Below are 14,193 nucleotides of genomic sequence, written 5' to 3' on the forward strand. Positions count from 1 at the left end.
GCATGGCGGACAACGTGTCTGGTTGACTGTGTGAGATTTCATAAGGTTGGGCACTGGTCTACCCCTAGAATTCAGGAAGACTCTGTCAGACAGGTACTAAGGACAGGAATGCAGTTACCACATTCTCCCCCTGTTGACCTTTGGGATGTTGCTTTTTTTTTTTTTTTAAAGCTCTGTGGTGGATACTCAACAGTCTTGTAGACCACCCAGCTCTTCAGGACAGATAGTATCTTGCCTAAGGTGTACAGCTGCAGAAGAGGGGGTGTGTAGGACTAGCCTTCTACCTTCTCTTCTATACCCTTCTAAGGGACAGTTAGCAGCAAACTGTTATATGCTGGACAGGCTCACTTACAGGTGTTTTAGATAACCCAGTGTCCTGTCTATCAGGTGTTCTAGATGACCCAATATCCTGTCTATCAGGTGTTCTAGATGACCCAATATCCTGTCTATCAGGTGTTCTAGATGACCCAATATCATGTCTATAATCTAGCTCTTTTTGGGTTAATAGATACAACTCCTACCCTCTGTAGCAAGGGGAGAGAAAGACTAACAATGAACTGACCTGTTGCTTTTCTTCAGCTTTATTGTCCCCGACAATATGGGTTCATCCAAGCATATCTTTGAATCAATGACATTACCTTCCATTTACTCAAAGGCCCAGAAGCCTGGCAGTTGAACATCACACATGTTCAACAGATCAGAGGCATGGGTCTCCTTCCTTAGATCTTTTATGACCAGGAAAGAGACCCCAGGTGAGGTGAACTACCAGTCAGTTCACATATTTGCTCAGAATTCTCCCGCCAAGGAGTAAGTCTCCCATATGTAAAGACAGTGTTTGTATACTTATAGGAGGAAATGAAATGAAAATTTTTTTAAGTAATTTATATTTTTCTTAACATACAAACCTGAGGTCTTTACATTTGGGATTTACTTTCAGCACAAGCTGGAGCCAACCATTTAACTTGCAACAAGGTGGATATTGGTAGTTGGCTACTGACAGAAGAGGAGAGTCCCCTCAATCTAGATGTTAGGCATTCACTTTAGCTTTTGCCCCAGGAAACAGAATGAGGGGTTGCTTAAGGTGGGCCATTTATGTAAAGACCTCAGGTTTGTATGTTAGGAAAAATAAAAATTACTTCAAAAATTTATCATTTGGGCTGCTCCAGGTCTCTGATATCCCTGTTAGTTCCTCATTGGCTTCTTGCTGAGTGGTATCCTGATATGTTAGCTTCTCTGGTCAAGGTACCCAGAGAATCCCCTTTGGTCCACTTTTCTCTATTGGTCATGTTTTGAAGTAGTCTAAGTAACTTAACATACACTGGGAGGTAGACCTTTCTATGATTAGTGTTGTAGATGGGGGTTATCTACAGACAGCTCTACTTGGCACCTGATTATGGTACGTACTTGTACACCTTTGTTGACATGTATCCCTCTCAGTCCCTGGGTAGAAGCTTACTGTTCTTCCTTGAACCACATTTTCTGACTGAAGAAAAATAACCTGTCTTTCTTGGTAGAGTTGTCCATGCTTATGTCTCCATCCTCTGAAGTGGGATGTGACTCTCATCCTCCATAGCATAAATCGGGTGCCATAAGAGCCCTTGAGGTCTCAATCCCCCACAATCTTATACAGACACCTTGGTAGAGAAGACATTCAGCAGAAAGATCTTGGACAATTTGCTTAGTGAATTTGCTACAATTTTATATCGGTTTGAAACATTCATGGAATTTAATTTCAAATTTACTCCTACTTCTTTAACCACCTCCAGCACTGAAGATTATGGCCCCTCCACTTTTGAAGCATGCCTTGAAGGTACTTGTTGACGGTACTTTTAACTTAATCCAAACAAAAGTCAACTGGTTCTTTAGAAAATGAGAAATCTGGGGTTATTGTCATTGGTCTGAGGAGATCTGAGCCTTCCCAATACAGAACACAATGTGTGGCTACCCCTGATAATTTGGCAACACTGTCTTCCAATGCCGCTGAGGACTTAAAGGCTGCTCAGTTAATCAAGGAACCTGCTTATTGGAACACCTCTTCCCCACCAAATTTACCCAGCAGAAAAGTAAAGAGGAACCCAAGACTGATCTGTTTCACAAAGCAAGACTGCTCTCAGCCAAAACTTGTTGTGAAGAATGTAAACAAACAGTCATGTCTCCTCCTAGCAAAGTTTGCTCATATGTTCAATGGAAAATTCAGTGGCTTTCCTCCTGAAACCAACCTCTACAACTTCACCCTCCATCTGCAGACAAGATTTCACTGGTAACCATGCTCCTCTTCTGTCATTATTGGCACATCATAGGATATTTGCCACTACAAGAGAGTTAAACAACAGGGAACCTTGTGAATTGCAGATTTGACTTAACATGACACAAGACACCACAAGCAAACTCCAACCCAAGGATTCAGAGTGACAAGAGTCTGTCCCTCAAAGTACACCCTAGAGTATTCTCTGTTGAATCTATGAGATCCATTCAACAAAGGAGCAGCAGTTACTCTCCCAAGGTCATGATCTCTTGAAAGCATTACAACTCTTGACTAAAGAGGGTCTAAAGGAGGACACACAATACCCAATAGATTTCTCTAAGCACAAGCTGGATACTCTCCCAAAAGTGCTTGATACACCAGTCTGCCCAGGTGTACTCTTGGGACTGGAAACAAGCGATCAGACCTACGTAGTACGTACTGATCATTGAGCGATGAGCCAAGGTTGACTCACAAATAGAAAAGGCAAGCTCCAAACTGTGGGCTGCATTTCCTTACTATTGTGTGACATTGAGGTCAGACTAATAAAGGCTATGGATGAATGCTGTAGTGCATTACAGTGCATGCTTGCCTCAGGAGTTTTGGACAAACCAGGAACATCCCAAGTGTGCACAATCACAAAACATGCAGCACATCATGGATTCCCAGTAGTACTGTACCACTGCAACCTGTCCCCATATGAACCTCATGTTCATGATCTGGTAGCAGTGAATCTACTCTGTGTACCTCAACTGAAGTGCAAACATTAGAGAAATTCAAGGCAGTTGTTATGTCTAGGGAGGATTGGAGAGACCATGGTTTGCAAGCACAGTCAGAAAACCCAGTGTCAGCCCTATTTAAGGCAGGCATCGCACCTGCAGGTGAGCGGGCACTGCCACTAACCTCCAAGGAAAGAAGTTGCCTAACAGCATACCACAATAGGAACATGGGACCCTTAACCAAAGCTAAGAGACCTAAAAATGCAGCAAAAGTTGAGTAGCTCAGAATACTGAGGAATGGCCACATATTCTGAAAGTAATCTCTCAAAACTGCTGAGAAAGCAGAGGAAGGCTTTGATGAACCACACTTGCTGCTATCTCACCTGGGGAGATCTCAGCATGCAGACTTGTACCTACCAGCTTAAGCTTCAGAACTGTTGAAGTGTGTGCTGGTCACCTGCTTTTACATGCATAAATCCCTGAGAATGAGCAAAAGGGACAGAGAAGAGGGAGGGAAGTCAGGGAAGAATGAGTTGTAAGCATCAAAGGTAGAGTAAACCTTGGGACTCACAAAGATATTGGCAAAAGTTTTTTAATTGGCCATCTTCCACTGCTTACTGAACCTCTTCCACTGTAAAGGAGACAAGCAAACACACTCCATGCAAGGCATCGAGGATTATACCTACAGAACAGAATAACTAGTTCTGCTTGTGTGCAACACAACTTCATTGTTTACATTTCTGGTTGTTAGGCATTTGTTTCTAATTAAGCTGGCAAACAGCTGCAGCATGCTCTGCACTGATAACTATCTATGAAAGCACAGATTAGTGTCCTGGGAAATATACAAATAACTTTGAATTTGGTACTATTTTGCCTTGCTAAAACAAATACGTATATACAGAGGTCAACATTTCCAAGTTTAGGAGTGCACAAAAAACATACCACCACCCAAAACTGGGCAAAAAATAAAATAAAAGTGCAGGATTATGGCAATGAGTGGAAGTCACTCCTCCACTCATTTCCACATCACAAGACTCAAAATATTTTAACAGGATTATGAAAAGATATATAGAAAATCAAAGAACTACAAAATTGAATGTGGCAGAGACAGCAATGATTTTCAATAACACTCCACTACAAGATGGTCTTTTGCCTAAATAATTAAATAAATAAAAATAAAAAATATATAAACACATGAAAGAAAATTATTACATACAATTAATATGTAGTTTAACCAGACCTGAGTCACATTTCTAGACTTGTCTGGTTGCCCTGAATATTTTATTCTTGAATTAGACTGAACTTGAGTAAAGATATAACTAAGTTGGGCAGTGAGGCAGGAAGAGAACAGTGTGGCGGGATCACAAAAACCAAGTAAACCCCCCACAGTTACGTTAGTCGCACCAGCTAACAAAATTTCCCACACTCACACTCTCCCCTTTACGTTACCTTTAACCTGCAGGACAATTGGTTCAATAAAATACCAAACACAAAACTCAAACAGGTACTCACCTCTGGCTTCTGATACTTAGGGCTAGGCTGTGCTGTCCACTGGATATAGTAGGCTATAGGCTAGCCGACACAACCACCGCCGACAACCAAGCACAAACCCCCCCCCCCCCCCCCCCGACCCCCCCCCCCCCCCCCCCCCCCCCCCCCCGAGACCCACAACCCCACAAAAACTCAATAACCCAACAAATCACTGCAAACGAACACCAACCGCCTGAAAGAACACGACAACCACACAACTCACAGAAGCACAACAACCCGCCAAAACCAACACTGTCCCAACCACCACTAACAGACACCGAAAATGCACCACCAACCTTCTTAACCTCACCACAACCAGACAGACACACGCACAACAACTTCACAACCCCAAAATCTATCAATTACCACCCAAACAACGAAACACCAAAGGACAACTGCAGCTGCTGCCAAAACCGACACTGACTTGACCAGACGTCTCACTGTTTAAGACTCTCGTAACAGACTCCCATTGACTTCCCACAGAGCGCCACAACAGACATACTTCCGACCGCCATTTAACCACTCCCATTCATTCTTCCACCAATCTCTCTCTCTCTCTCTCTCTCTCTTTCACAACCTTTGGAGATGTTGTCAAATATCAACTATCATTACTCCTCCATATTACCTCCCCCATTACATTTGACATCTCCTTACACTCACAACATCCACACTAAATTGCTTTTCGCAACACCCAAGGATGCTCAGATGCAGGCCCCCTGGATCTTGTTTGAGGACCATCATACACTCTTTCAGTTACATCGCCATTCACTTCTTCCAAACCACTTTCTTTCAAACTCCCATTATCTCCCTCACTACCATCCTCCCAAATTCCATTCACTACTTCACCGATGTCTTCCAACTCTGGTTCCAACATCTCCCCTATTTCGGCCACCAAACCACTCAGTTCATCCATACTTCTGTCAAACTCCTGCAAAGACTTATCCATCCTATCAACTACCTCCTCACTACTCAGTTTCCTTCTCACTGAAGTCTTATTTGTCCCTGTCAACTCAAACCCACATACAATACAAGTATCATTCATTCCCCCAAAGTCATCCGTAGCACACGCTTTATCATCCGTTTGCACCCTACCACCAACCCCTTTACCATGCCGTTCAAGCTTTTTCCTTCCACTTCTTCTCTCCACACTCTTCTGTTTTCTTCCATACTCAACCAACACCAACTGTTGATCTCCCAGACCAATTTGTTCACAGACAGTCGGCTCATACTTATTCACCCTCAACCACTCACTCATTGCATTCTCCCGAACATACTGTGGTACTTCCCTCCACTTACGGAGCTGGTTATGGTGTGCCCTAACCTCATCCAGTCCCCCACCTACTCACAATTTCACCAAAACATAACTCAATCCACTCGGTCCCACTTCCAAAATCTCAAAAGGCCCTTCAAATTTCTCCCTTACTTTATTCACATTCATTCTTCCCATCTCAACCACCTCTTTCAACACCTTATCCCCAATCTTAAAACTCTCAAACCTTTCACTCGCTTTCTTCCACAAATCCCGATCACCTTCTGACAGACCCAACCGCGGTCTGACAATCCTTTCAAAATTCAACACATATTTACAAGGAGACATACCTATACTCTTCTGCAGTGTGGCGTTATATACCCAAACTGCACATCCTACATACATATCCCAATCCTTGTCGCCCTTGCTCATCATTCGCAAAATCTCAGTCATTGTCCTAACAGTCCTTTCAGCCAACCCATTCGCACTGGGCATACAGGGAGTAGAATACACATGCACAATACCCCATTCCTTCAACATTTCTTCAAATTCCCATCCCACAAACTCAGGTCCATTATCACTCAACATTTTTGCCGGCTTACACACACACATGGGCAACATCACTTGACCCACCATTCGTGCAACAGTTTCACTCCTCTAATCTTTGATGGGAACCACATAGGCAAATTTACTCATGTGATCCACCATCACAATCATCCCCACGTGTCCTCTCGCAGTCCTAGGCAAAGAAACACAATCAATCACAAGCATTTCAAACGGCTCTTTCATCTGCAATCGCAACACAGGTGGACTTGCATGCACACACTGATACTTTCCCCTCTGACAGTCTTCACACGTGATAGCCACATCCACACAAATCCTATTCAACCCAGGAGCATACAATCTCTCTCTCATGCATTCCCACAACTTATTTTTCCCCATATGCCCAAACCGATCATGCACCAACAAACACATACTCACAGCTGACTCAACAGAAAACACCGGCACATACACTTCCCTGTCATACACCCCTTCCTGATGCAAAAAGTACACTATGTTTTTGCACACCACAAAACGTTTAGCAACCCTCTTATATACATCCAACTCACATGGCCAGTCTTCCACACGCACTCCTCCCAAAACACATTGTCGCAATACACTTATCTCCAGCCACTTACTTTGCATTTCCTCAATCTCTTCCTCACTCAACAGATCATTCTCACTCCTAGCAATATCAATCATACCCACAAAGTTTGCTACAAACACATTACCATCTTGAATCCTAGCTACTTGTCTGCCCCCTTTCTAAGAATTCCATTTCCTACATCTACGTCTATATCGTGGATCCTCAACAAATCTATCCCTATTAAAAAGCAAGATGGCATATCATTTTCTCCTATAACTATAAAGTTATGCATTACTTCAAGATCTCCCAACCTAACCTTTAACCGTACCTCTTCCCATACTAAAACACTTCCTTGTCCTAACCCATGTATTCTCACACTTGTAGACTGCCTTTTCACTTCCCAATCACATCTCTCAAGTTCACTCACCACTGACCCACTCACCAAGGAAACTTGTGCCCCTGTGTCAACCAAACTACAGTACTCACTATCATTTACTCGGACAAACGTCACCAGTTTCCCTCAAGTCCCATGCATACACACATTCACTACCACATCCACCTGGTTATCCACATCACAATCCTCCTCATCACATTCATCCTCAGTTAATTCCCCATTTCCACAGTCTCTTTTAGTAACCAACCAATTACAACCATGTTCCCCGCACTGAATCATCAAAACCCCACATTCATTACCTGTACTCGCCCTTCCTCGATATTCAACCGGTCTGTCCCATCCAAAATACAACAACACTTTTATTCCAAACAACTCAGCTACTGCTGACAACAATTCATGCAACATTTCTCCTTCCCCACCTTGTTCCTCCGCATATGCCACTTCCTTCTGCACTTCACTCATCAACTTCACTCGCAACTCATTCACACTACCAGGTACCTCTTCAACCAGACCCTTACCTTCCAAGTTTTTCAACGCCGAAAACAAACATTCACACATTCTGTCATTCCCCTCAAACCTCTCTTTTACAACCAACCCCTCAGGTACCATATTCGGATCCCAGTCACTTTTCACAACACCACTGTCCTTACCATGCATCCTAGACATCGTATCAGCAATCACATTTTTACTCCCCGGCACATATTCTAAGCCAAAATCAAACTCACTCAAATCCTCAATTGTCCTCGCAATCCTAGTATTCACACTTTCCTTCTTGATCATATAAACTAACGGCCGATGATCTGTCCTTATGACAAATTTTTACCCCATACAAAAACACTTTCAACGCTTTCACACAAAACCTTATTGCCGCAAGCTCCTTCTCAACCACCGAATACTTAAGCTCTGCTTTATTAAAAGCTTTACTCACATACGCAATCACTCTCAATTGTCCCTCCCCATTCACCTCTTGCATCTGCACCAAGCATCCTCCCATACTAAACTTACTAGCATCAGCATACAACTCAATACTGGCATCCTCACTGTAGTCCAGAAAAGCCAAGGTGACGTCCCTAGCAGCCTCCTCTTTCAATCTCTCAAATGCTCCCACCATTCGCTCATCCCACCTCAGCTTAGTACAATTTTTCTACCCAGTCCATTCAGTCAACGGTTTCCCTATACCCGAACAATCCCTAACAAACTTCCTCCCGAACTCAATCAAACCCAAAAAACCCTTTAACTCCCGCACGGTCCGGGGACGTGGAAACTCCTTTACTTTTTCCACAAACTTTTCACTCTTCCTTACACCACTCGCACTCACCTTATGACAAAGAAAATTCCACTCCCCAGCCAACCACGTACACTTCTCCAGCTTCACTTTCACTCCAACCTCTTCCAACCGTTCTAACACCTTCTCAAGCAGTTCCACATTCTCCTCAACAGTCTCACTTGCAATCAAAACGTCATCTATAAACACAGTCACCTTCCTTCTATCAAAACCAGCCAAAACTACATTCATCGCCCTCTGGAAGGCAGCAGGCGCATTAGCCAATCCAAAACTTAACCTCTTGAATTGATAGTGGCAGCTACCACTCGAAAAAGCCGTAACATGCCTGCTCCCTTCCTCAAGAGGCATCTGGTAATAGCCCCTTACCAAATCCAATTTTGTGAACACTCTCATCCCATGCATCTTATACACACAATCAGACACCACATTCATCGGGAATCGCTCCTTCACAGTCACTTCATTCACCTTCCTGTAATCCACACACATCCTCAAACTCCCATCTGTCTTGCGTACTGGGACTATGGGACTATTCCAAGCACTCTCGCTCCTCTCGATCACTCCCACTCTCTCAAGTTCCTCACACCGTTCCTCAATCTCTTGGGCAATAGGCGCAGAAAAGTGTCGGGGACGCTGATATATGGGGGTATCGTCATTCAAAACTATCTTGAACTCTGGGAGCTTAGATCCCCTGAAATCCTCGTCACCCCGACTCAACGCACCCCGCCTATCCCACAACATCTGCATCAACCGCTCCCTCTCGTCATCACCAACATTTTCATCCACCTCAATTCTTTCTCTCAACTCATCATACTTCCACTCATCACTTTCTTTCATGCTACCTGTCATCACCCGCCGCACCCTAACATATCTTTCGTCGTCCACATCCACCAACGTATACAACAACCCCACACAATCACCTTCACGTATACCCCGCACTCGCTTTTTCCTAACACTCGGCAATGAGGCCACAAAAACCCAAGGATTCTCCATATCCAAAATCCCGTCGTACACATGCACACTCGCTCTTACCAACTTGTTCGCATCCACACCCTCAACCACATATGCACACTTGTCACCTTTGACAATCCCAAGACTATCTGGCCACGCAACTTTCACACTAACAACTTCTCCAACTTCTCGCGGCACTTTTACACTCTCTTTCGCAACCAACGGCACTCCCTTCCATATTTTACTGCTTGCCCCTCCATCCCTATCCAAGTACAACTCTCCATGTACAGTTGGACACAGGTTTCCCTGGTACACCTTCTTGAGGGACTTCGAAAAATTATATGGTAACAGTGTTTACTGAGGGGGACGGGGGGAGGACTCTTCCTCTTTTAGCAAGAGTTCCACCAATAAGCTCTGGAATTCTTTCAGTGGGAGGAGTCATTAGGTATGGTTGGAGAAACACACACACACACACACACACACACTCACACGGAGTAAAAGAAAAAAAAAAAGAAATCTGAGCAGGTTATATCACTGTAACTAAGATTACTGTCTCACTTTTAATATAATTTTGTTTATTAAGATTCCATTTAACTTTCGTCTAGGTCGTTATCTTACCACCGTGTCTGTTATTATATATCGGTCATATTCATTACGCAATACTTAAAATTGATAAAAATTTTAGAGTTATATTGGTATTGGAGAGAATCACGAACATCATAACAGGATATTTTAACCTTATCACGTAAGCCAAGTTTATAGTATCTGTTGCAGTGCGTTTCCTACCAATAATATAATAGGAAGCTATAAAGAGAAGCGCAGCAGCACTTCATTGAACATACCCAAACACTATGAACTTGTTGAAAGTGTCCGACACCTTAGCTCCTCTCTCTCTCATATCAGCTAATTTAAAGTGACATGTCATCTAGAAATAACACTGCGCTAAGTATGCAGTTTTGATATGTCATTAACACAGTCTAATCTTGACTAAACTAATATATGCATATATATTTTTTTCGGGGGGGGGGGGGGTCTCGGGGATTGAGTTCTTGTTGTTAAGTCGTCTTACAGGTTTTGGAATTCTAAAATGTAATTCAAACTGACAAGCTTCTTACTTTTGCTGTACCGATGTTGGGTTTGTATTCCCTCTTGAATATACAGTAGATGTTATACCCTACACGCCGTTCATTACAATAATTATTACATGATATGGATAAACATATTTACTTGGCTTATATTTTCTAATATATTAATTATGATAAATGTTTTAATGTCATACGGACAGAAATTCCTTTCGCTCTTATCATCATTCGTGTGAGGATAATAGACAGACGTCTCTATTGTTAAACAGCCCCTTCAGTCATTTACCTGTCCATTGTGGAAAGAGCTATTTGGAGAAATGTAGTTGATGATATTGTCCTAAGGTTATCTTTTTAGATAATTTTTAAAGAAAAAATCAGGATAGCGAAATTCCCTTTAGATTTTGAACTCCTTTAAAATATCAAATTCACCTCTCTAATAAATAAATTATAATAATCATGACCATGAGGTAATCCAAATATTCACACTCAATTTTTACATTTATTTTTAATATTAGTGAGAAATCCAGCCACCTTCCTTCTAGATCACCTCTTGCAATCTGTTAGGCATAGAAGATTCATGGTTTCTGACGATCTGTGTCGATTGTGGAAGAGTTTCCATTGTGTTCCCAGAGGTTCATAAGTTGATCTGGTCTCCTCTCCCTCTCAGATTCCCAACATTTTACCAAATTAGCCTAAATATTCTCAGTGAGGTTCATGTCTGTATCCTTACTTGGCCAGCCAAGCAACTGCAGATCTTCTCGACCTAGAAACCATTCCTGGACTACTCTGGCCGTATGGATGGGGCAGCGGTCGTGAATGAAAATGATAGGAGCAGGCGGGGAGGAATAATTCCGCTCTTGAAGTGAAAGAAGTTAGCAATCATGAAGAATTTCAATGTATTTTTCACCATGTGAACCTCCAACTCAATCCTGGTGATACATCCATATAATGTAAGAAGATCCAGCCCTACAAGTTTACTGTGACATGCCCATTCCTGGTCACCTCGTAAATTTCTAATGTAGTATCTGAAGGGAAAAAATCCAATTTTCAACAATTTACGCTTTGCTTTTCGTAATAGGGAAAATAATGCTATATCGTTTGGGGAAATAAAATGCTAAGTAACAACCCTTGCAATAAGTTAAGAATGTTTATTCATCTGCAAGGATTAATACTTATATAGCATTAACTTTGATCTGCAACAGTCCGGTTTATGCTATGATATTCCTTTAAGTTCAGTAAACAGGGCTGTACTCTATATTATAAGTTTGTCTACGTGATTATTCATAACATTAATAATGCATTTGCTTAATGCCTGAAAGCTGGCCATAATAGAACTAATGGGGGGTTTTCAATGAAGAATTTTTATTTTCACACTTCTCGTGGCAATATAATTTCAATTAGCGGAAATACATGGCTTATTGACAAAATTATTATCTTTTGATTATAATATTACCCTTGCTTATAATTATTATAGGCTGACTGTTATTAATGATTATAGAAACTCACCTTATATTACTCGGTCCTCAGTTATGTATTCTGCCGTGACTTCTGCTAGTAAAAGACCTTTCGTCACTGCATACGACTCAAGACCAAAATTCCATAACCTCCCCCACAAACTGTTGAACAAAGGCAAGCCTATCAGCACGATGCCGTTCGGCGAGATATTCCTTCTTGGCATGAATTCTATGAGGTATTCCTGCCTCATGCAGACGTCTTCGCACCGTCATAGCCGAAACATTAATACAGATGTTTACAAATAGCAATAGTATTGGTAAAAGGAATCTTCTTATGCTGCTCGTTGAATGTCGTCGTTATCGTAACGGGTGGTCATTCGTGGTGGAGGTCTTCGAACTGAAATAGGTAATTAACATGCAGATACCTAGATAATCAAGATTATTATAGCCTGTTTAATTATGGAACGCTATTTGGTATTCTGGGAAGAAGTAAAGAGAAAGAATCACTATAAGAGTTCAACAGGACCAAAGCAACTGTAATTTAGGTTTCATAATTTCACGGGTTTATAAGGTTTATAGTTTAAAAAATTAATAAATAAATGAAATAAATAAATGCTATCCAAAGTCGGTCAATTTCCCAGTCTAAGCGTGCCTCCTTTTCCATTTATTTACTGTTGTAGGGGAGACGTCAAGATGCTGTGCAACAGCACGTATTGAAAGCCCACTTTCTCGTAGAGCGACGATCTGTGCCCGGAGAACTATATGTTGCTGTTCATTTGGAGACTATAACGAATACTACTAGCAGAGGAGATAACCTATCAAAATTTATACAACACCTTAGTCTAGCCATGATTGGGTGACAAACTTGTTAGCGTGTAATAGGGGTGCTGTAGCAGTGATATCGTTATCACCGAACAAAGTGATATATTAAATCACACGATTAGTGGGACTGATTGAAATTGGTTGGCTGTTACTGGCATTGCAACATCTCAGGTCATTACTGTCATTGATAACGTTTAAAATTCTGTATGTCTTCATAATGAAAAATTGTTAATTGTCTGTTTGAAACACTGTTTACTAAAGGTGGTGCTGTTCCTCTCTTAACGTGAATTCCACTAATCCACTTTCGAGCTGTTTTAGTGTATAAGAGGTTGGAGGATGCAAACCTGTAGTAAGTATTAATCCTCATAGATGAATAGACATTATCTTAATGCAGGGGTTGTTACTTAGCATCACATTTCCCCCTACCGATATATCATTATTTTCCCTGTTACAGTTCCTCGCTGGACGAGTGGTTTTTCGCGCTCGGCTGCCAATTCGGTGGTCCGAAGTTCGAATCCCGGCTCGGCCAACGCGGAATCGGAGGAATTTATTTCTGGTGATAGATATTCATTTCTCGATATAGTGTGGTTCGGATCTCACAATAAACTGTAGGTCCCGTTGCTAGGTGACCAATTGGTTCCTAGCCACGAAAAAAATATCTAATCCTTCGGGCCAGCCCTAGGAGAGTTGTTAATCAGCTCAGTGGTCTGGTAAAACTAAGATATACTTTTTTTCCTGTTACGGAGCAACGCGTAAATTGTAAAAAAAAATTCAGATTGTTTTCCTTCAGATAATACCAAGGAAACATTTACGAAGTGGCCAGGAGTGGCTTGTAAACCGTAACGTGTGGGCCTGGATTTCCTTACATGGTATATGTGATATCACCAAGACTGAAGGTTTTCATCAGTGAAAAATACGTTAAAATTCTTCAAGATTTCTTTCTCCCTTCACTTCACCAGCGGAATTATCCCTTTTCACTTAGTCCTGTCATTTTCATTCATGACAGCTGCCCCATCCATACGGCCAGAATAGTCCAGGAATGGTTTCAAGGTCGAGAGGATTTGAATTGGTTGACTGGCCAAATAAGGGTGCAGACATGAACCCCCATAGATCCCGAGAAAGATTAAGTCGATTGAAGATTGAACAATTAATTCACAGGTGCCCCGAGAGAGGCCGAAGTGCAGTGGAAAAATCACTGAATTTCTAATCAGTTTTCTCCCATGTATACATTAAAAAAAGATTATTTTTGTTTCCATTATTTTTATGCTTATCCATTTCGTATGAAGTAGCTACTGTCGCATGTCTTATGTAATATAAGCAGGTTAGGGGTAATTACGTTTGC

The sequence above is a fragment of the Macrobrachium nipponense genome, chromosome 22 (genome assembly GCF_015104395.2).
Source record: "Macrobrachium nipponense isolate FS-2020 chromosome 22, ASM1510439v2, whole genome shotgun sequence".
NCBI lineage: Eukaryota > Metazoa > Arthropoda > Malacostraca > Decapoda > Palaemonidae > Macrobrachium > Macrobrachium nipponense.